This window comes from Podarcis pityusensis, assembly GCF_964106645.2.
Source record: "Podarcis pityusensis genome assembly, chromosome: 17".
Taxonomy (NCBI): Eukaryota; Metazoa; Chordata; class Lepidosauria; order Squamata; family Lacertidae; genus Podarcis; species Podarcis pityusensis.
In genome coordinates, this window is record NC_138042.1 from 40632405 (window position 1) to 40654553 (window position 22149).

A 22149-nucleotide genomic window follows, 5' to 3' on the forward strand; every position below is an offset into this window, starting at 1 on the left:
GCCGGGTCGGGGGGCTTCCAGCCGCGCTCCGTCCTCGCCCGCGGCTGAGCCTTGCGCCGAGAGCCGGAGCCAGCGGCGCCCCCTTCCGCCGGGAGACCCTCTCGGAGGGTTTTGGAGAGGGCAGGGCGCGGCGAGGCCCCTCGGAGCTCTCCCTTCCAGAAGCAGCAGCCGCCGCCTGTGGCGGGGCCGGGGGATGGCGGCGGCGGCGGCGGGAGCGGCGTCGGGGTGCGGAGGCTGCCCGTGCCCGGCCGGGCGTCGGTGGCGGCGTCGGCGCTGCAGCGGCGGCTGCTCCTCCTGCGAGCAGTGAGTGGAGCGCAGCCGCAGCGGCGGCGGCGGCGGGGGGCGCGCGCGCGCTAGGGCGCAAGGCTGGCGGCGGCGGCGGCGGCGGCGGGGAGCCCGGCCGAGCAAGGAAGCACGGCCCGCCGGGCGGCCAGCGGCCTCTCTCCCGGTGCTGGGGGCGCACGGCGGCGGCGGCGGCTTCTCCTCGGGACTCGCTTCTCCGGACGCAGCGCCAAGGTGAGCCCGAGCCTTTCTCTCTCTCTCTCCCGCGGGGTGCGCGTTGTGCGTTGCGCGTTGCGTTCTGCCTCCCTGGGCGGGAGGGAGCATCCCGGAGCCGCCTCCGCCTCTGCCTCCGCCTCCGCCTCCTCCTGCGCGGGGCATGTGCCAGAGGAGCCTCCCCGGGAAATGGCCCTGGGCGCTGGGGGGTCTGGGCGGCAGCCTCGGCGGCGGCGGCGGCGCTGAGCGAGGCGAGGAGGGATGCGCGGGCTGAGCGAGGGGCGCCCCCCTTCCGCTGCAGCAGTGGCGGCGGCAGCGGCGGCAGAAGAAGCAGCAGCGGCAGCAGCCTGGTCCTCGCTGGCGGCAGGTAACGCCGAGGCTCCGGCTTGCTGGGTTTAAGGATCGCGGCGGCGGGGGGGGGGCACCGTTGTGTGTTACGGGTGGGAGGGGGGGAGGGCTGCCATGCCACGGAAAGAGGATGGCATCTCGCTGTCGCTACCCCCCCATCTTTGGGTAGCAGGTACGTTGAGCGGTTCCATCTTTTGAAGCGGGGAGGAGGATGGAGAGGAAATTAGGCTTCCTCCCCCCCCCCTTTCTCCGGTTAGTATTGGGGGGGGGGAATTGGGGAGGACAAGGAAAAAGCGCTCCATGGATGCAAAGGGGAGGTGTCCTTCCTCCCCTTTGCTCAACGGATGGATGGCTGGATGGGTATCTTGCCTTGGGTATGCAGCCTTCCCTCGGCTTGGTTTGCTGGGCCATTTGGGCCACGAGGGTCCCTGCTTTCAAGAGGCATCGCCCCCCTCTCCTGCCCCCCCACCCCGCTCCTTCAAAGGCTGCTAATGGAGCCTGCCTTGCAGCGCCCCAAGTCTTGGCCCTACCTGGCGTTTTGTTCTCATTAGCAGGCGGGAGTTCAATGTCGCCAATAGCAACGGCTTCTTCTTTTTCTCTCCGCCATAAGGATGCTTTGGCCCAGATGTTTAGATTCCCCCCCACTCTCCAGTTGCAAAGACCCTGTCTCAGGGTTGGGGTGCTTCACGCAATTCCTCTCTGCGGGGTTTGTTAACCAGGGACAAATGTGGATTGGTGGAAGGCGAGCCAAGCCTCTGGCTGTAACCGTCAGGGCATCCATGTCCCACAGAGGAGATCTGCTGGCGTTGATACTGAGCCGGGGAGACCGGCTGGCATCCTTGCCCTCCATACTTTGTGCCCTTTCCTGCAATTAGCTGCTTTGAAAGGATGGCCAGAGGCCGGCCGAGTGACACTTACAGATGTTTGGGTGTGTAAAGGGCGGAAATATTGTAGTTCTTGTTAGAGAAGCCTTTCGCAAAGTGCTCCATCAGGTGTGCATGTATGTGTCTCTCTGCCCTTTACCACAGATTGCTTCTTCAGATGGAAGCCAAGCAAGAAAGGCCATTTTTCGGGGCCAAAGACTGATTATAAAAGAGAGTTGTAGGCACTGTGTTTCAAACCCGTTATGTTTTCTTAAGGGAAGCGAACTGTTCTCACATTTCTGTATCCACTGTGTTACTATCACTGAGGTGATGCAATCCCTCTCCTGTGGCTTCAGCTGCTGCTGTTTTGTTGTTTGTTATGAACGCTATTCCTTTATTTAGCTTAGCATACTCAAAGGGACTCTATTGTGTTGCATCCTGTTAAAAGGAGGAAGAGGTGACTGCACAAATGCAGGTCATTTATGAACATCAGAGTGCCATTGTGTGGTTTTTGGTGTTTTTTAATTAAAAAAAAGAAAGAAAACCCTGGCCTACTAATTCCTGCTAATTAAAATTAATTGTGTTTTAAAAAACTGAAAGAGCTCTGATACTTCAGTTTATAAAGATGTGTGACATTTCATCTGAAAATGTGGGCAATTTAGCACCGCTCAAATGGGTTTTGCCTACAAAGCCTTCTGAGATAATGATGATGTGAAGCAGAAGTTGGCTTTTTTTGTGAGGTTACATTCTGATGTTTCTAACTCTGCGGGGTCACAGAGTGGCATTTCTCTACTGAGTAGTAGGAAATTCACCCTGGAAGTACATTCAGGGTGTCTGGAAAAAATGAGATTTGATCCACATCCTTTGTTTCTTAGCAGGCTGTATCTCATAGTGCTTGCATGTTCCACAGGCCATGATGTCATCAAGATGATGCCTATCAGGTGTTGCACTGTATAGCCACAAAGAATTATAATGTACAGGCTTTCTATCCCTGTTATGTGTGTGTAGCCTATGGAGTTGGTGTTTGTAGTGGGGCCAACTAGCAGAATGCAGCCCAGACCTCAGTCACATAATGGATATTGGTGAAGAGGAACCAGTTGCACTAACCGCCACAAACAAACCCCTCCTTGAAGATGAGATGTGCTTAGGTGTAAATACTGACAGTTATGGCTCTGGTTCTCTTTAGATTCTGAACGGCAAGCAAGGTATTACAGTGGAATTGATTTCCTGTCCCGTGGTGTCATGGTAAATTTGGAAGTGCATGAGCTCATTGTGACAACTCCCCCTCCTCGGTTGCCGTTCCCCCAGGAGAGTCAACAATTGCTGGTAGTTGTGTTGATCCATCATATTATGCATGCACATCAAATAGCAGGAGTAGATGGCATAGCATACCCAAGTGAGGCCTGCTTGGCACCGGTTTTAACAACTTTTTGGCAACAAGTTAAGATCATCCACTTTCCTCAGGCATTTGGTGCATTGTAATGGGATATCAATGCTGATATGCTGCTGATGTTTTACTGTTACTGATGAGATTCTTGAAGTTGTTAATGTATTGATTGCTGTTTTTAACTCTGTATTTTTTATTATTTTTCCAAGTTGCTTAGAGACTATTTTTGTATTAAGCAATTAACAACAATAATAATTATACCACCTAACCTAATAATACAATCCTAGGCATAATTACCTGGGCGTAAATTCCACAGAACTCAGTGGTTCTTCCCTCCAAATGTATAGGTTTAACTTGTACAACACAGAGAGATCTTCAGCCAGCTGAAAAGCTGCCTTTCTTCACTTAGAAATGTGATGCGTCTTGCAGAGAAATGCTACCTTTCAACGGTTAGTGTGAAGTAGGAACCCCTTGAAAGAAAAGGACAGATGTCTACATCCTCTGCTTGATTGTTTCCCTCATTTTCTGACTTATCTTATGCTAATCTGTCACAAATAAGCATGAAAGCCTCATTATCAGCTGATGCACTTCCTACTGTAAGGAGCGCCTATCATATACCCTGGTACTCTAGCAGATGTTACCACAACTCCTGCTCTGGTTGGGGGGAAGGTCCTGGAGCTGCACCCCTATATTCCCTCACTACACCCCTATTTCTGTTCAAGGGAACTACCACGGAGGTTGTTTGGGGGGCTAAGAGAGCAGAAAAGGGGAAGGTGTACCAATTTTTGATCTCTTTATCTTTGTTCTTCAGTACTTTGTAGCAGGTGAATCTCTGCAGGGTAATTGCAGTTTCTGACAAAGGTTTTGTGCTCTGTAAATCTACCTGTACCTGGGAATAAGTGATTTTCTTTGGAAATACAATAGCTCTACTTACAAAGCTCTTGAATTTTTGTAGATCTGCTAATTTACTGAGGCAGATAGAAGTGACAGAGGGTCTCATTTTTTGGGGAGGGAGTTGTCACATAATTACAGAATACGTGTGCACACAATTAATTTCACACAACATATTGTATGGGAACCAGTCATTTTATAGAGGCAAGTCTGTTGTTGCTGCTGTTGGGTAGCTCTTGCTGAAGCCATTGGTTGCTGTAATTGTTGTCAGTAGGACTGAAGAAGAGATGTCTGTATCTTGTTTTCAGAATATTTCCTTGTGCTCCTTTGAACTCCTCAGACTTCTGGTTTAACTTCCTTTCTCAACGTGATAATGTTGGAAACAGTCCTTTAGTGATATCATGTATCCTTGTTGCAGTTTCTGCAATCACTTAATAGTAGGTAATATCTGTGAGGGGGAAAATGTGTTATATAATAGGCCCAGTGTATATTTCATGGGTGGACATCTTTATAGCACAGGTACCATAAATGGCACTGCATTATGGCAGCAGCAGCAGTTTTTTGGGCACTTTTAGGCAGGAGCGGGTTTAGGTTCGCACCTCAACCTGTTTCTCCTGTGCTATTGACTGCTTGTTTCACAGCTCAGTAGACCAGAGGCAAAGTTGCATCTGAACATAGAGGGTTGGGCCCACTGGAGTGGCACTGTCTGACGCTCAGGAACTTGTGGCCTGCTTGGCTAAGAAGTTCTCCATCCCTGATGCAATCTGTCAAAATGCAGTGTCCCTGTTGCTATGGCCCTTTCATGCAGAAACACTGTACTTTCAAACGTTCTAAAACTTATTTAAAATTATGTTTTCCGCTTGAAATGAGACCTGAGTTAGAAAGGGAATGAAAAGCTGTACTTATTTGCCGTTCTCTTTTGTCTGGTGGCTGGACATGCCGGTGCCTGATCAGATACGCTAAACTATTGGATTTGTTCATTGATTGCCATGGGCACCTCTCACTTTTGACCTGAAATTGACCTGAAGTTTTAAATGTTTGATGTCGTATTGTGTTTTAATTTGTTGGAAGCCACCCAGAGTGGCTGGGGGAACCCAGTCAGGTGGGTGGCATAATAATAATAATAATAATAATAATAATAATAATAATAATAAATGAAATGTCTATTGAAGTTGGAAGCCCACTATGTGTCTTAACCTAGCTGCTAAGGTTGCAATCCTATGCATGCTTTCCAGGGAAGTGCCACAGATCTCACTGGGACTTAGTTTTGAGAAGACATACTAGGATTGTGTGGTAAATCTTTGCTTTCTGTTTGCTAGCTAGCAGCTTCCTTCTCAGGAACCCAGGAAAGTGCAGTCAGGCACTGCTTCCTTAAAGGGGAAATCTGAAAGCTAATAACTTCATAAAGACACCACAGTTGTTCATAAAGAGTAAGAGGGTGACTCCTGTGGTTTACTTTTTTTGGGGGGGGGGGACTTTTAAAGATGCTAAAAAACCCCACCAGTTTTTCAAATAGAGGTGCAAAAACCCTAACATATGAGTAAACAGCAGATATTTGCCAAATAAGAGACTTGTTTTAATAAATCAAATGGTGATATATTGGCCATTTCTTAATTTGTATGATATTTAGCCAGTATGTCATTAACATGCAGCTATTCCATGCCAAATTTTAGTTTTGATAAATCTCCTGTATTTCATTAACATTTCGATCATTTGGGCTTTATAAAAGCCAGTTGTAACCTATCAGAGCTGGTAAGAAGGGTGTCTGTATAATAAAATATTTATTCATACACATTCAAAATTACATGACTTGGAAAATCCCAAGCACTTGGTCACCCAGCCTTGGAGAGATTTTATGCTGGTACCTAAAATTTGGAATGCTCAAGGCCTTTTGTGTTGTCTTTCTAACCACAGAAAATTATGAACATTTTAAGGTGGCGTTGAGGACTTTGGGATGGGTAGTGAGTTACCTGGACTCTTGGCGTTCAGACTTCCCTCAGATGCTTCTTCAAGCACAGAGTGAGCAAGGGTGACTGACAGGTGGTATAAGGCCTTTGGGATGGCTACGCCTGCTATATACATGCTAGAGGTCTGCCCTTCTACCCATGACTGGTCAACAGAACAGTGTCTTCTGCCCACTGCGCTTCATGTTCCAGCTTAGTGACTGACCTCAAGATTCCTGGGGTCCGGAAAGCACAACTGCCTGAATGACATAAGTCGTGCTCAAGTTAGTGTCAAAGACCAAGGCCATTCCAGTACACACTCCATTTTAGAATCTTGTATCTGCTGAAGCATGGTTTCAGTAAATAACTTGTGACCTGGAGCCTTACCTATGTGGTCACCTGTAGCTTCTAGTTACTCAGTTTAAGTAACTACTGCCATGTTTCTGAAACTAAATTCTGGCTGCCTGGTAATAAAAATCTCATCACATGTGGTCAGATGGTTTTAAGAGGCCACTATGCCACAAATTGTCACGGTGACTTTATTCCAGTAAGGGCAAGGCAAGAGAATTCCAATGTCTCATCTAAAATGTAAAGGTAAAGGGACCCCTGACCGTTAGGTCCAGTCGTGGCCGACTCTGGGGTTGCGGCGCTCATCTCGCTTTATTGGCCGAGGGAGCTGGCGTACAACTTCCGGGTCATGTGGCCAGCAGGACTAAGCCGCTTCTGGTGAACCAGAGCAGCGCATGGAAACGCCTTTTACCTTCCCACTAGAGTGGTACCTATTTATCTACTTGCACTTGGACGTGCTTTCGAACTGCTAGGTTGGCAGGAGCAGGGACCGAGCAACGGGAGCTCACTCCGTCGCGGGGATTTGAACCGCTGACCTTCTGATCGGCAAGCCCTAGGCTCTGTGGTTTAACCCACAGCGCCACCCGCGTACCCATCTAAAATGTAGAAGCAGGGAATAAGTTGTTACTCCATGAGATATTGAACCAAAGAGGAGGCCAATTTGACACTAGAACAGGACTTTTCCACATAATCAAATGGAATTCCCAAGGAATTCCATCTGTCATCTTAGCCTTTGAATACCTGATGAAAGAGGTTGCCATTGGAGAGTCTTTTTCAGGCTCTGATTCAGGCTCTTCTGTGATGTTCCTCTGAGCATGTGTCTAATGGCCATCCCCGTGTATGTTGGCTGATGGTTTAAGGAATGAATGGGAAATATTGATTTTCTTTTAAAAGCAATTGTATTTTGCACGTGTGAGGGAGGAATGTGACTTGGCAAGCAGGCAGTTCTACTATGGACTCAAGACAATGGCAAGAGCTAGGATTTTGGAATTTGCAGGGTACTTATAGGTGGAGTGCAGTTTTTTTTAATATCGCTTAGTGAGCGACTCAGAGTAGTCTTCATCCAGCTTAATAGGCTTTATGAAGAAAGTATTAAGACAATTTGAAATTATGCTTTAAGGTGTGCTTAATAAATGTGCTGAAGTAATTGAGTAACAGGGTAAATGCTTCACTTCAGGAAATAAAAATGTTAAATTTCTCTCATGTAAGAGAGGGCACTAGACTGTCTAGGATGGTTGAAAAAATTGCTTTTTAAAGGTAGCTAGCTAAAACTTTTTTTGTGAGCAACACAAAGATCTAAAGGGTAGTAGAACTAAGGAAAGATTCTTCATTGTAGTATCTTTGTTTTTTGTATAAATCATTTATATATACCTCCAAAAGACTAATTAATTTCTATACTGAAAAACAAGATACTTAAAACAGTTTTCTTGTCTACTTGAGTTATTATTTGTGGGGCTAAATTACACTATGAGCGCAATTAAACATTTGAATACAGATGAGGGTCTTAATCTGTATGATATCCATGTGTTTGTCTGCAGTTGAAATGGACTCAGCCAGGAAAGCTGACAAATGTTAATCCTGATGTGTTTGAAAGCAATTATAAAGACCCAGTGAATTGACTTAATTCCAAACCGTTAACATCAACAGGACAAGATGCTCTTAAACTTGTGTTTTAACTGATTGGTGGATCAGGATCTTAAAATTAATAGTGGATTAGTGAGCACACAATGTGCAGATGGATTGGCATTACAGGCACATAGATATGCATTTCCATTAGAACTACACCTGACAGATTAAAAGAAAATCCTTTAATTGACCAAAAAAAGATCCCTCCCCCAATTAAAAGCACAGCAGTTGTTTTTTTTAATGCTATTTTCAATACAAATATTTGCGAAAACAATTCAAAAAAATAATGCTTAAGAGGAATATCCCTTGGGGAAATTCTAGTCCATGAGCCGAATCCAGCCAATTGAATCTCTCAAGCAAAGCCCCCTCCCCCCAGACTTCCTTACCAGGTCTGCCACAAACCAGGATAGGGGTGAAAATATGTCCTCCCTGCTCCTTGGCTGGTTTGTACAATCCACAGTGGAGTGGGTAAGGCTTGATTTACACCTTCACTTTGGTATGCTGGATGGGGAGTCTTAAACCTCCTCATTCAACATGCCAGAATGGAGTTGAAGATATCTGTCCACCCACCTTGTGTCAGATGATTACTGGAAAGGAAATTCAGCTGATGAAGGTGGGTGACTTCTTTTCATCCCCTTTGCAGTGTGGCACAGCCCTGTCTCCCCATAGCTGATCTGCGCCACTCGGCTGATGAGTGGGGAGGGGTTGGCAACCTAAGGCCCATGGACCGCAAGCGGCCCATGGGGGTCATTTAACCGGCCCACCAGCTACCCCTGAACTGAGCCACCCACTCGGCAAGTGCGGGGACTCGCTTCCACGGTGCTGGAAATCGCATCTGTGCAGACGCCGGAAATTGCAGGCATGTGTGCTCATATGCACTCAGGATCCAGCCCATGGAGGGGTCTCCGCTGGAGTGAACCGGCTTGGGAGAGGTAAACCTTGCCAACCCCTGGCCTAATGCATGCCATGGTCATGGGAATGAATAAGGTTGTGAGGGAGCCTAGGTACGCCTCTGGTGCCTGGGCCTGCCCAGTGTGGAGTCTACTCCTACCCCCTATGGGAGCGTGACCCTGACAGCTTCTAGCCATGGAAGTATAACGCTTGAACTGAGGGAGGTTTTCCCATCTGTGAGATAATGCCTCTGCCAATATGATTTTTCTCTCTCTGACACATTCTACATATGCTGCTTAGTTCGACGTACAACTTCAGAAACGAAGAACACATGCTTCGGAATTATTGGGGGGAATTCATTGTAGCACTAACTCCCACAGCAGTGTACAAGCTGCGCTAGCGGGATGGCTTGCGCAAGAGAAAAGTGCAGGAAGCCAGCATGGTTCTTGTGGCTGGTAGCGCAGCACATCGCTGTAGCCCTGACACCTCTTGTTGCACAAGAAGCTTCTGCTAGTGCAACTGTTGCACCGGGTTTCATATTCCCAACCATTATTTTCACCCTTGCTTAGCACAACATGCCTTGTAATCAGCAGTCAGAATGTTGAATCCCGAACTGATGGATTAAATTATATGAGTTTTAATAGATTAATCTACTTCCTTTAATTGGGTGGCATTTCCTTACTTTCCACGAGAGTAGTAATGAGTTACGGCTAAGCTTCAGTTCAGATGATCCTACAAAATAACGGTTTTGGAAGATCATAAGCAATCTGTTAGAATCCTTCCTACATGCATATTGGTTTAGAACAGGCTTCATCAGCCTTGGCCCTCCATATGTTTTTGGCTTACAACTCCCATGATCCCTAGCTAGCAAGATCAGTGGTCAGGGATGATGGGAATTGCAGTCTCAAAACATCTGGAGGGCTGAGGTTGAGGAAGCCTGGTTTAGAATTTAGCACCAACCATAGTTTGTGACGGGACGCGGGTGGCGCTGTGGGTTAAACCACAGAGCCTAGGACTTGCCGATCATAAGGTCGGTGGTTCGAATCCCCGCGACGGGGTGACCCCCCGTTGCTCGGTCCCTGCTCCTGCCAACCTAGCAGTTTGAAAGCACGTCATGTGCAAGTAGATAAATAGGTACCACTCCAGCGGAAAGGTAAACGGCGTTTCTGTGCGCTGCTCTGGTTCGCCAGAAGCGGCTTAGTCATGCTGGCCACATGACCCGGAAGTTGTACTCCGGCTCCCTCGGCCAATAAAGCGAGATGAGCGCCGCAACCCCAGAGTCGGTCATGACTGGACCTAGTGGTCAGGGGTCCCTTTACCTTTATAGTTTGTGACACTGGAATCTACAAAATAGCCATGGCCATTCTAAACAGAGCCATCCATCTATTTCCAGCCAAAGCTTCAGATACTGCTTTGGAGGGCAAAATGCTAACCACTGTTTGCTGATCTTGGCATCACTGCAGAGTATGTCAGTGCTCAGTTGCAAACTGAAGTGAAGCTGCCTATGGGATTGGAAGACGGAGCATATGAGCTCTTGACTCCTTTATGATGCTTGAAACCATATTTTGGAGAATCATCTGAACAGAGGCTGAATAGTTTGCATTTAATCTTGCTTTTGACACTAGGGAAGCTTTTAATGTTTAATGTATTAGAGTATTTTAATATATATATTTTTTGGAAGCCGCCCAGAGTGGCTGGGGAAGCCCAGCCAGATGAGCGGGGTACAAATAATAAATTATTATTATTATTATTATTATTTGGCGGAATTAGGCAAGTCATCGCAGGACTTCCTTTGCAAAGACAGAAATGAGAAGAGATAGCATTTATTGTTTAATAAAGATTCATGACAGTATTGTTTACAACTGGTAGAATAAGCTGCATATATCAAAGGTTAAATATGTGAAGAGCAGTTATCTTGGCAATAAAATAATTATAACTAACACCCCCCCCCCCCACAAACAACATTTTCTTACTACACAAACACTTCCGAGCTTTTGAGCTGCTACTGGAAATTTGGTCATGCTGTTATGCTTATTTCTTTATTTCTCCCATTTATACCCTTCTTTTTAGGGTGAGCCTTCACAAAGTGGTTTACAATAACGTAACAGTTACTGTTTTAAATTGTATTTGTATTCGTCATTAAACAACCATTTTGCAAAACCAATCCAACGGTTATTTTTGAAAGCCAAGTAACATCAGCTAAAAATAAAATCCAGCACAGAACATTAACAAACTAAATTGGCAACAGTCCAAAAACATGGTGAATCAGAACACACAAGTTTGCTGTTGAAAGATAGGTTTATAGCCCTTGGGGAAGGGATTGCAGAGGTTTGGGCCCATGCTGAAAAGGCCCCGTTTCTTGTGCCAGCCTGTCTAATAGATCTTGATAGGGGGCCCATGAAGCTAATATTCAGATTTTTATGAGTGCAGCCAATCCTTCAAATAACCTGATGCCAAGCGATTTGTGGCTTAAATGTTGATACTGGCGTTTTAAATTGGACCGAGAAACAAATTGGTAGCCAATGAAATTTGCACAATATAAGCCTCATTTGGGCATGATGATGTGCTCCTGTTCAACAACTGAGGCTGCACAGAATAATCTCACTTCAATAGTTTGTGGTCCCTACCCAATGTCTGCGTATTCTGCATGACTGTCTCTAGGGAGTGAAGGCTTTTGATTCCGGAAAGGCCTCATAGCAGGCATCCCCAACCTGCGGCCCTCCAGATGTTTTGGCCTACAACTCCCATGATCCCTAGCTAACAGGACCAGTGGTCAGGGATGATGGGAATTGTAGTCCAAAACATCTGGAGGGCCGAAGGTTAGGGATGCCTGCCTCATAATATGCAGCTATGAAGGCCTCCTCCCTACAGATCGAAAATTCTGTCAGACACCAAGCCTATCTTGCCGTCCGTGCCCTAAAAAAAGAGTATAAAGACCTAATACTCCACCAAAAGAATGCCTATACCAGAAAATGTTGGCTAGAATTAATTAGTGCAGCAAAAGCAAAAGATCAGGCACTGTTCTGGAAACTGGTAGCTTCTGGCACCCATAAAGCTATTTCCCCCTTAACCTCACAAATTCCCCCTAGCCTGTGGGTCTCATTCTTCCAGTCTTTGTACGAAGACACTGAACCTCCACTACGGAATTATAATATAGAACAACTGGCTAAATGGCCGCCAGTTTCAGATCTTTGTGCTGCGTAGCTGGATGTCAGGGGAGGTGTGTGTAACTATTTGACACAGCCTTCTTCTTGTGGTGTTGACCACTGGAGTTCATAATGTCCCACTGACCCTTGGAGCTGTTGCATGCTGTACTAGTTGAAGTTTCCAGGCTATTTTCAAAATGGCCCCATGTAGTGCACGCTACAGTAGTCTCTACTCTGGGTGCCAATTAAATCACTGGCATTTGAGAATAAATTTTGGCTTAAATAAAACAAAACAAAAACCCCAATCCCTCCCATGAATGAGGTAGGGTGGAAATTCCCAAGCAATTATGGAAGGAATCATAGAGTTGAAAGGCACCACAAGGGTCAGCTAGGCCAACTCCCTGCAATGCGGGAATCCTTTGCCCAATGTGGGACTCGAATCCACAACCCTGAAATTAAGAGTCTCATGCTCACCCATTTCCCCTTCTTCATAGATGAAGTGATTGCAGGGGAGGAAGCCCCCCTCCACCCCCTAAGTGATTTGAGCGGAGGTAGAACTTGGAGAAGGCACCAAAGGTTGACTCTATCCCTCCTATTTTTATGCAATGCTAGACTGTCTATCTCATTGGTAGAGATCTCCTCCTATCCCACCTCTCTCCTTTGCTACCCAGGCTGTCCTTTTGGGCTAGTCAAATTGGAAGCATATGTCCAGATGAGACCTCGAATGCAAGGACTTGGTTTGCCAACGGAAGTTAGTAGAGAAGGGTTAATGTGCAGTTACTGGAAAAAAGTCATTTTCCAGTCTCAGATGTATGATCTTTGGCCATTGGCAGGATAGAGAGAAGGACCTCTCATAAAGATCTGAAAACCTAGGTAGGTTGTTCAGGGTGAGAGGATATGGAGAAAAGTTGGTTGTGACCAGCACCTAAGTTAGTAACAACCGAATCTGAGGTGGAGCACACCAGTGGTGCTGCCATTTATTTAATTGATTTTTAAAGATCTTCTTTCTTTGCTGATGATCAGGAAAAATGGAATATACTATGCCCAAAGTGGTGGGGCATCTTCCCAAATGGCTACAACTGGCATTAAAGCTCTGACTAGCCTGTAGTGCATCGCAAAGGGGAGAGGACATTAGAAAAAGGTTCCACCGTGCAGGTTGTATCTTGGAATTGAAAAGCTGGTGGAACACCTCTCTCTCTCGGAATCTCCTTCCATTTTATGGTCAGCCTGAAGAGCCCTGTTCCAAACATCTTCTTTTGCAGGATGCTAGCTAATTCAAATGGTATGGGGAAATGGGTTTTCTCAGTGATTGTCTGGCTTTCATTGAGTGACCTCCTTTCTCCATGTTCTTCCATTTTTGCTATTAGGTGCTTTTGTAGGGCTCATTTGTTTCAAAAGGCCCTTTGAGAGGAGGCGTGCACTCTGGTTTTGCTAATGTTTGGGTTGTTTTGTTGTACATATTAGAGAAGTTATTTTAATTAATGTAAGCTGTTAGGAAAAGCGGGCTAGTCATATTTTAAATAAATACACATATAAATAAAATGTAAGGGTGAGAGCATGGAAAACAAGACAGTATCTCTGTTCAGACATCACACCAGACCATGATAAAGGAAGCTTAACTGATTGACAAACTATGGTTTGTCACTTATTGTTTGACCAGAACCAGAAATTATGGTTTGAAGTGGTTTGGTAAATCGTGGTTTGTGCTGTTTATGGCTTGGCATGATATCTGTATGGGCAAACCTTTCTCTTGGCCTTCAGAGACTGATCAATACCAAGGAGACAAGATTGAGCTTACGAAGCAGTGCCAAGATTACCACACACACACACACACACACACACACACAAGCAGCTTTTAAACCATGGCCTGTATGTTCTGAAAGCTCAAACCATGTGTTGCCTCCTAAATTATGGTTTGCAGAAATAATGTTTTGATGCAGTCTCTCTGTGAATGGGAACATTATTTCAGGTGTTCTTAAACTGGGTAATAGTTGCACTGTGAAGTTCTGGCTGTTGTAAAACAAGCTGTGATCTTGAAAGACAAAGATGTTCCAGAATATTTTGCTTTAGGCGAGAATGGCAGGAGTCCAGAAGCGCTGCTTTCGAAGATGAGGGTTGGGAAATTGCTATAAAGCAGTAGCAACTTTCTTTACTTTCCCTCACGGACCTCTCCTTGACAAACGAAGCAAAAGTTGAAAGCTCCCATTTTAGCACATAGAGCTTTGGAACAGCTGATATCGTTAAAGGGTTCCAAAATCGTTACAGTGTGCTGCAGAAAAAAGGGAAAACATTGCCATGTAATCACACTCTCACCTCAATTCTTATGGACTGGTTTGCATTGCTGTCTCAAAGAATTGCAGAGGCAGTTGTGTGCAACTGTGCCGTAGTGTTTCAGAAAGAGAACGTTAGCTTGAGCTTTAAGAATGGAGCAGGGATCAGTGCCCAGTTTTGATGTTCTGCATGGGTGGGTATCCTGAATGCTAAAACGCATTCCATTGATAACTTGCCCTGTGAGGAGCTTTTTCAATGGTTCCCTGTTCCCCCCGCCCCTTCGAGCTCTCAAAAGCTATTCTAAAGGCTCCCCCCTCCCCCTATCTTTCTGAATAGATTTCCCTGCTCTGGAGAACTGAAGGGGTTTTCAAAGACCATGTTAACTTCTTTTCTTTATCAGTGTCTCACCAGCATTTGTGTCACTGGTGCTTTGTCGGTCCCAAAGTGATTCAGAATTTTTCTCGGTTCCATCAGAGACCTCTTCCCCACCCACCCCGCAAATGAGACATTAATTCCAAAACCCTTTTGTACTGAAATACGCACCAAATAACTTGAACTTCTGCACTCTTCAATAGCCTTCTTAACTAATTAACCCTGCTATGGTCACACTCTTATATATTTGCCTGTGCTTCGTAGTATTCTTCCCCCTGTGAAGATGGCTGATGAGGACCTACTCCCTTTTAAAAGTGCTGTTGAGGCCAAGTATGTAAATAGGTGGGGATGCGGGTGGCGCCGTGGGTTAAACCACAGAGCCTAGGACTTGCCGATCAGAAGGTCGCGGTTAGAATCCCCGTGACGGGGTGAGCTCCCGTTGCTCGGTCCCTGCTCCTGCCAACCTAGCAGTTCAAAAGCACGTCAAGTGAAAGTAGATAAATAGGTACCACTCCGGTGGGAAGGTAAACGGTGTTTCCGGCGTTTTCTGGTTCGCCAGAAGCGGCTGAGTCATGCTGGCCACATGACCCAGAAGCTGTACGCCAGCTCCCTCGGTCAATAAAGCGAGATGAGCACCGCAACCCCAGAGTCAGCCAATACTGGACCTAATGGTTAGGGGTCCCTTTACCTTTACCTTTATGTAAATAGGTAGTACGGGATCCCTCTTCTCTCTGGCTTTCGAAAGCCACCATTTCTGTGACAGATTTGGCAAAACCCTTTTCATCAGCACCATCCCTTCCTGCGATATTCTGAAGCCTGGTTTCCCTCAATATGTTTCGGATTATTCTTCCCGACAGCCCCATCCAGGCTGGGGGCTGATGGGAATTGTAGTTCAAAACATACAGAGGGCGTTGGATTGGGGGAGAGTATCCTATTGAAGCTAAGGACAAATATGTGGAAATTGACTGAACGTGCTGCTTATGTCGGGAGCTGTTTTGTAACGGAAGAGACCTTGAAAGGTGGGCTAAGAAAATGTCTCCCACGTGCTGAAATTTAGATGGTAATACAGTGGTATCTCGGTTTTCAAACATCTCCGCTGATGAACATTTTGGTTTTCTAACGCCATTAACCCCTGAAGGAAACCCCTGATTAGTTGAACTACAACTAATCCAGAATGCGGCAGCTAGACTGGTGACTGGGAGCGGCCACCGAAACCATATAACACCGGTCTTGAAAGACCTACACTGGCTCCCAGTACGTTTCCGAGCACAATTCAAAGTGTTGGTGCTCACCTTTAAAGCCCTAAACGGCCTCGGTCTAGTATACCTGAAGGAGCATCTCCACCTCCATCGTTCTGCCCGGACACTGAGGTCCAGCGCCGAGGGCCTTCTGGCGGTTCCCTCGCTGCAAGAAGCCAAGTTACAGGGAACCAGGCAGAGGGCCTTCTTGGTAGTGGCACCCGCCCTGTGGAACGCCCTCCCACCAGATGTCAAAGAGAAAAATAACTACCAAACTTTTAGAAGACATCTAAAGGCAGCCCTGTTTAGGGAAGCTTTTAATGTTTAATAGGTTATTGTATTTTAGCGTTTTGTTGGAAGCCACCCAGAGTGGCTGGGGAAGCCCAGCCAGATGGGCGGGGTATAAATAATAAATTATTATGATGATGATTCTTCAGTTTTGAAACATGCCTCGGAAGTCGAACATGCCATGTGGCTTCTGCTGAGTGCAAGATCCTGAACAAAGAGTTAAAAGATAACCAGTTTCTTTTGTTAGTAGATAGCCTGGCACATTCCCTACTGTTATACAAAAGGCCCTTTGTATAAAGAGTTGGTCAAATATAGGTGATTTTCTGCCGTAGTAACTTAATAGAGGAGTAATGACCTCTGGGAGGAGTGCAGAGAGAAGAAAAGTCATGGTGCAGTAGCACTAGCAGACGCCTTCATCTGCCCCAGCTGCAACAAAACATGTCTCTCCCATATCAGTCTTTACAGCCACAGCAGGCACTGTAACTGTCCAATAGTTTGACATCACCCCCAAAGGCGCACTTTTCCATTGTCTCATGACACAGGCGGATGCCAACCAGCTCATAGATCTCATTTGGAAGAAGAAATGAGTGCATAATATATAAGGAGCTTGCTTATACGGAGGCTCATAAATTCAGTGGTCACGTCGCTCACTGGGGTAAAACAGCTTGAGAATAAACCTGCTCAATCCTGGCCTAACCTCAGTGGCTACCAGTTAGTTTCCAGGCCCAATTCAAAGTGCTGGTTTTGACCTATAAAGCCTTAAAGGGCTCAGGACCACAATACCTCAAGGATTACCTCTCTCTATATGAACTGACCCGGAAACTGATAATCACCTGAGCCCTTCTTCGTGTGCCCCCTCCATGAGAGGGTGGCAACACGAGAGAGGGCCTTTCCTGTGGTGACCCCTCACTTGTGGAATACTCTTCCCAGGGAGGCTCGCCTGGTGCCCCCGTATCTTTAGGCGGCAAGCGAAAACCTTCCTCTTCTCCCAGGTTTTTGGCTAACTAAACAATCTATGGCCTTTTAAACTGTGTGTGTTTGTGTGTGTGTTGCAAAGCGTATTGTTTTTCTTTGTTACTATGTTATGTATTTTTGTGTTTTTATATTGTATGATCCTTGGATGAAGGGCTGCATAGAAGAAATAAGAATAAGAATACAGTAATAATATTACCCCTCCTTAAAATGTGGCCACACGTATTCAGGTGATTATAGAGACAGCATTATTATGAGTGAGGTGCTCCAGTGAAGTTGTTGAGACTTGTAACCCCCCCCCCCTTTTAAATGCATTTATTAGCCTCACCCAGTCCTGTGATTTTATAGCAGTAAGGTTTGCGTATGCAGAAGAGGAGAATTGAAAGAAATGGTCAAACCTGGCACATTCCCCTGCCCCACTTTTTAAAAAGAATGAGTATTTTCATAACTGAAGAGCTTGTCAAGTATAGCTGATTTGATTTGTATAGCTAATGGTCACAGAAGTCATGTGGAAGCAGTAACCACCAGCATAATGCACACTATGTCATTATATTATAAATAAAAACTCCTTTTTTGTTGGAGCCAAAACTTAATTCACCACCAAAATCACAGAGCGTATGAGATGGGGAATGTTTTGTTCTGGGGTGTTCTTTGGGATCCCAGAGCACCCCAGTTCATGCGTAAATGAATATTTGGAGAATTTCCAACATTTCTCCTTGTAACCTTGTGCCATATCTGGGTTCCATCCTGACTCATATGAACGGCTGTGTTGCTATACTTTCTCAGAGTCTTACTGCATAAGCTTTCATGGACTAGGGTCCAGTTCATCAGGTTCTTGCAGGGTTAAGATGAGGTACAGGAATATATACATAGAATTGTTGTGGTGGTTGGTTGTAAGCATTGAAGTCTGAAACAAAATAAATACAGAAATCGTTTATGGTTAACACAAAACAACTGTTGATAATGCAAACATCTTTGGCACTGGTAAACCAATGAACTTATATAGTGTGATTAAAAACACATACGCACACCATAGGGTTCATTGCAGTGTGTCCTGGGAAGCTGGATATCGCGGTTTCTGATAGCAGATTTGCGTCCTTTTATTATTTTGCATGCAAAAGTGGATAGCTAGCAGATGATGGCATATATATCACATTGGACTATAAGCAAGTGAATGAGCCCCCGGTGTAGTGGATAACATCAGGACATGTAATAGGTCCTGCCATGTAAAATTGATTCCTCCCAGAATAGACACGGGGTCCAAATTTGCATCTGGCTTTGCTGGAGTGTCTTATCCCTGGGCTCCTGTCTCTGTTATATGGCTGGTTGTTGATGATGGGCAAGTGTTTTAGGTTCAGGGACTGTGTCTGAGCACATTCAGACAAATGGCAGACAACCACAGTCAAAACCATTCCTGTTTATCACATTGTGCCCGTCCTGCACAGTGACACTTCTCTCCCACACAGGACTAGGACTCAAAGGAGGGAGGTTTCCTCCTGTCTGCTTTTTTTATTAAAAAACCCCCAAAATATTGTTTACAAGACACAGTCCTTTGGGAAGCAAGCAAAAGCCATGTAGGAGGTGATTTTTCTGCAGAGCTTTAATCCAAGTTGAGAGTACATTCAGCGTTAATACCCACATTGTTTCTTCCCCGCCCCTTTATTAAAAAGAGCTGCTTCATGCTTATTTAAACAAGTGGCTAAGATCACATGTAGTTTGGCCCTCACAGTCTACCCCTGGCATGTTTAAAAGGTAAAGGTAAAGGGACCCCTGACCATTAGGTCCAGTCGTGGCCAACTCGGGTTGTGGCGCTCATCTCGCTTTACTGGCCGAGGGAGCCGGCGTACAGCTTCCGGGTCATGTGGCCAGCAGGACTAAGCCGCTTCTGGCGAACCAGAGCAGCGCATGGAAATGCCGTTTACCTTCCCGCCAGAGCGGTACCTATTTATCTACTTTCACCTTGACGTGCTTTCAAACTGCTAGGTTGGCAGGAGCAGGGACCGAGTAACAGGAGCTCACCCCGTTGCGGGGATTCGAACCGCCGACCTTCTGATTGGCAAGTCCTAGGCTCTGTGGTTTAACCCACAGTTTACTTTGTAGTAAATTTCACTTGGATTTACTTTGCAGTAATTGTGATTAGGACTGCCACCTCAGTCTAGTAAATGGATTGAGGCTTAGCCATACCACGTACTGGGGAAACATTCTCTTTATGCCTGTGCCAGCAAAATTTCTCTAATTATGAAAGCACTTTTGTGGTGAGATCATGTTGGTTAATTTCATGTGCTCAAGAAACACAGAAATGTATCCAAAGCTCTGAGTATGTGCTACCTGGGTGCTTGCTGCAAGCCATATTTGCAGAGTAGGCTTCTGGATTAATAATGTATTACATTATTCAACTCGGCGTAGTGCAGAATCTCAGGGCTGGTAGAAGTATTATCAATTTATAAAGTGTCAGATGCGTTTCTGACATTGTACAAAGGCCAAAGGCTAAGAGTGCTCTGAAGATCAGAGCCTGTGTAAAGATATGGCAAGGATATGGGGATGATAATAATTATTCATAAGAATATCTAAATGTACAAACAGAGACGTGTTCACTCATTACTATTGTAAAGAAAGGCTTCTCATGGGATCTGACCTTCATAGTTGTTAGAAGTGTGTGTATATAACACACACAAAAACATATACATTCTCCTTCCAAGGTCTCCGAATACATTAGGTTTTTCAGGAAGTGAACCTCCATTTGCTGGTCAGATCTAAACCCACCTACCTTTAGAGAAGAATTTAAAGGGTGGTAGCCAGAAGTTCATTTCTTCAATGTCCTTCTAGCCCTTCAAGCTGTTGTTGTTTAGTCGTGTCCTCCTCTTCGTGACCCCCTGGACCAGAGCATACCAGGCACTTCTGTCTTCCACTGTCTCCCGCAGTTTGGTCAGGCTCATGTTTGTAGCTTCGAGAACACCGTCCCACCATCTCGTCCTCTGTCATCCCCTTCTCCTTGTTCTCCTCCATCTTTCCCAACATCAGGGTCTTTTCCAGGGAGTCTTCTCTTCTCCTGAGGTGGCCAAAGTATTGGAGCCTCAGCTTCAGGATCTGTCCTTCCAGTGAGCACTCAGGGCTGGTTTCCTTCAGAATGGAGAGGTTTAATCTTCTTGCAGTCCATGGGACTCTCAAGAGTCTCCTCCAGCACCAGAATTCAAAAGCATCCATTCTTCGGCGATCACCCTTCAAGCTAGACAGGATGATTTCCCCCTTGGGTAGCTTTTGCTGCCTATAGAACGAATCAGAAAGAAACTGACCATGAGTCTGTTTTTTGACATTTTGTAATTCGTGTGGTGGTGGTGAACTCCCTGTGAACAATTCAACAGGATACAGGTAGAACAGAATGTTGTGGTTTGCCTTTTGGAGAATGGCTCATCAGGTTGACCCAGAGTTTCACTGGCTACTGACAGACTTAGGATGCCATTCAAGATGTGGTTTCTGACCTAGAAAGCCCTAAGTAATTTGTGCTGTGTGATTTAAGCATTCCCTTTTCAGCATGGCAGCCAGCGCTGACATTTCACGGGTTGATATGGCACCATAATGGTTGATATGGCACCATAAGCTACAAAATCTTTGTCATGTCCTAATCTTGGATGTCGTCAGCAGCAATACAATTTAGTCATGACTTGAACATCTCCCGTTTCTGCGTGGCAGGAAGAGAGTTCTTAGCTAGGATAAAAGTGTAGCCTGTGGCAAGCAAGACATATCTGAATCTCCCTCTCCTTCTATTAAGACTCAGGAGGATATTATCTGGGTAGGGAAAATACATGCCTTTTGCCGGCAGAGGCATGCTATAAATTCTGCAAAACCCTTCATATACAGTATCAGCACCCTCGGGGATGACAAAAGAGGGCTGGAAGCCTTCTGTGTTGGAAACATTTGTAGAGAGACACTTTTGAAGGATCTAGAGATGCTATAGAAATCCAAGCACTGGTACTTCTCTTGCCACTCCAGTGGGGAAGACTCTCCAGTCATTCATTACTCATGCACTAATAAAGTCACTTCAGATTTAAATGGGTTAAATGCTGCTGTTCTTTATGGACCTATTAACTAACCAGAGTCTGGAGTGCTTTGCCCTAAACTCCAGTTGATAATCTGCAGGTGTTAGGACTGAAACATCACACTTGGAAGTTTCAGTGTATTTAGATAACGTAGCAGCTGTGAGATATACGCCTTGGAGCTGCTTTCAGAACTTGGCTATCTGATATGGTCTGGAGTTACTTGGATGCTGGAAAGGTTCTCATTCTAACCCTGGAGTCCAACTGAATATTTGTGTTGTTGCTTTTCTCGCCCAAGTGATTAGGGTGAATTTACTGATATGTGAGTCATATATGGATATGTAAAACTCCTCACCACCACCCACCCGTCGTTTCCACCGTGGCTTCATATTTGCAAAGCATAACCCAGGCAGAAAGGTCCTTAAAGGAAATAATCCAGTTTTACAGTTTTCCTGAGAGCTTCTTCCCCATGGGGGGCAGCCATGTCCACAGCAAGAGCAGCCACTGCAGTGCTCAGAAAGTCATATCATTTTGAGGATTATGTTGCTGAGTATTTTTGTGTCTTTGCAACTCTAAAGCTTTGCTAGGTTGTGAGATAATGGTTTTCTTAAGAACACACTGAGAACCTCCTGAGTAGTGTAGGAATCTGTACTCTGATATCCCCAGTAAAAAAAAAACCCGACACACTGTCCAACAAATTACACTGGCTGTCTGGAGCTTTAGGGATGCAGTTAGGACATGGTCCTGTGAAATGTTTGGGGAATCTTACCATTAACTCAGAAATTCATTGCCTTTTGTTTTTAAAGGAGAATTGCTAAAAAGATGGGAAATGTTGTCTTGGGGCCTAAGCTTTTATATAGTAAGACCTTAGTACCAAAGGTACTACCCAACATCCTATTAAACACCTCTTTTGGGAACTTCAGGGGCTGAAAGAACATGCCATTCTCTGAAGACATGTCTGAGGTGAATTAGCCTTAAATGGCCCCTGGACACCTGAAGATTTCACACGTTCCTTTCTTTGTCAAACTATATATTT

The 22149-nt window shown here is 45.5% G+C and overlaps 1 protein-coding gene across 11 annotated transcripts in view; it reads left to right on the top strand.

The window, feature by feature from the left end:
- Positions 1-388: 388 nt before the first annotated feature.
- The window catches only part of ADGRL3 (adhesion G protein-coupled receptor L3), a 534652-nt gene continuing 512891 nt past the window's right edge, over positions 389-22149 (top strand). For 10 of the 11 annotated variants that reach the window (XM_080987086.1, XM_080987079.1, XM_080987081.1 and 7 more), the window contains exon 1: positions 389-516. The gene's annotated coding sequence lies outside the window, so the exon portion shown is untranslated. Of the gene's footprint in view, positions 517-733; positions 863-22149 lie in introns of those variants that run through there. The other variant, XM_080987078.1, reaches the window with a different exon arrangement.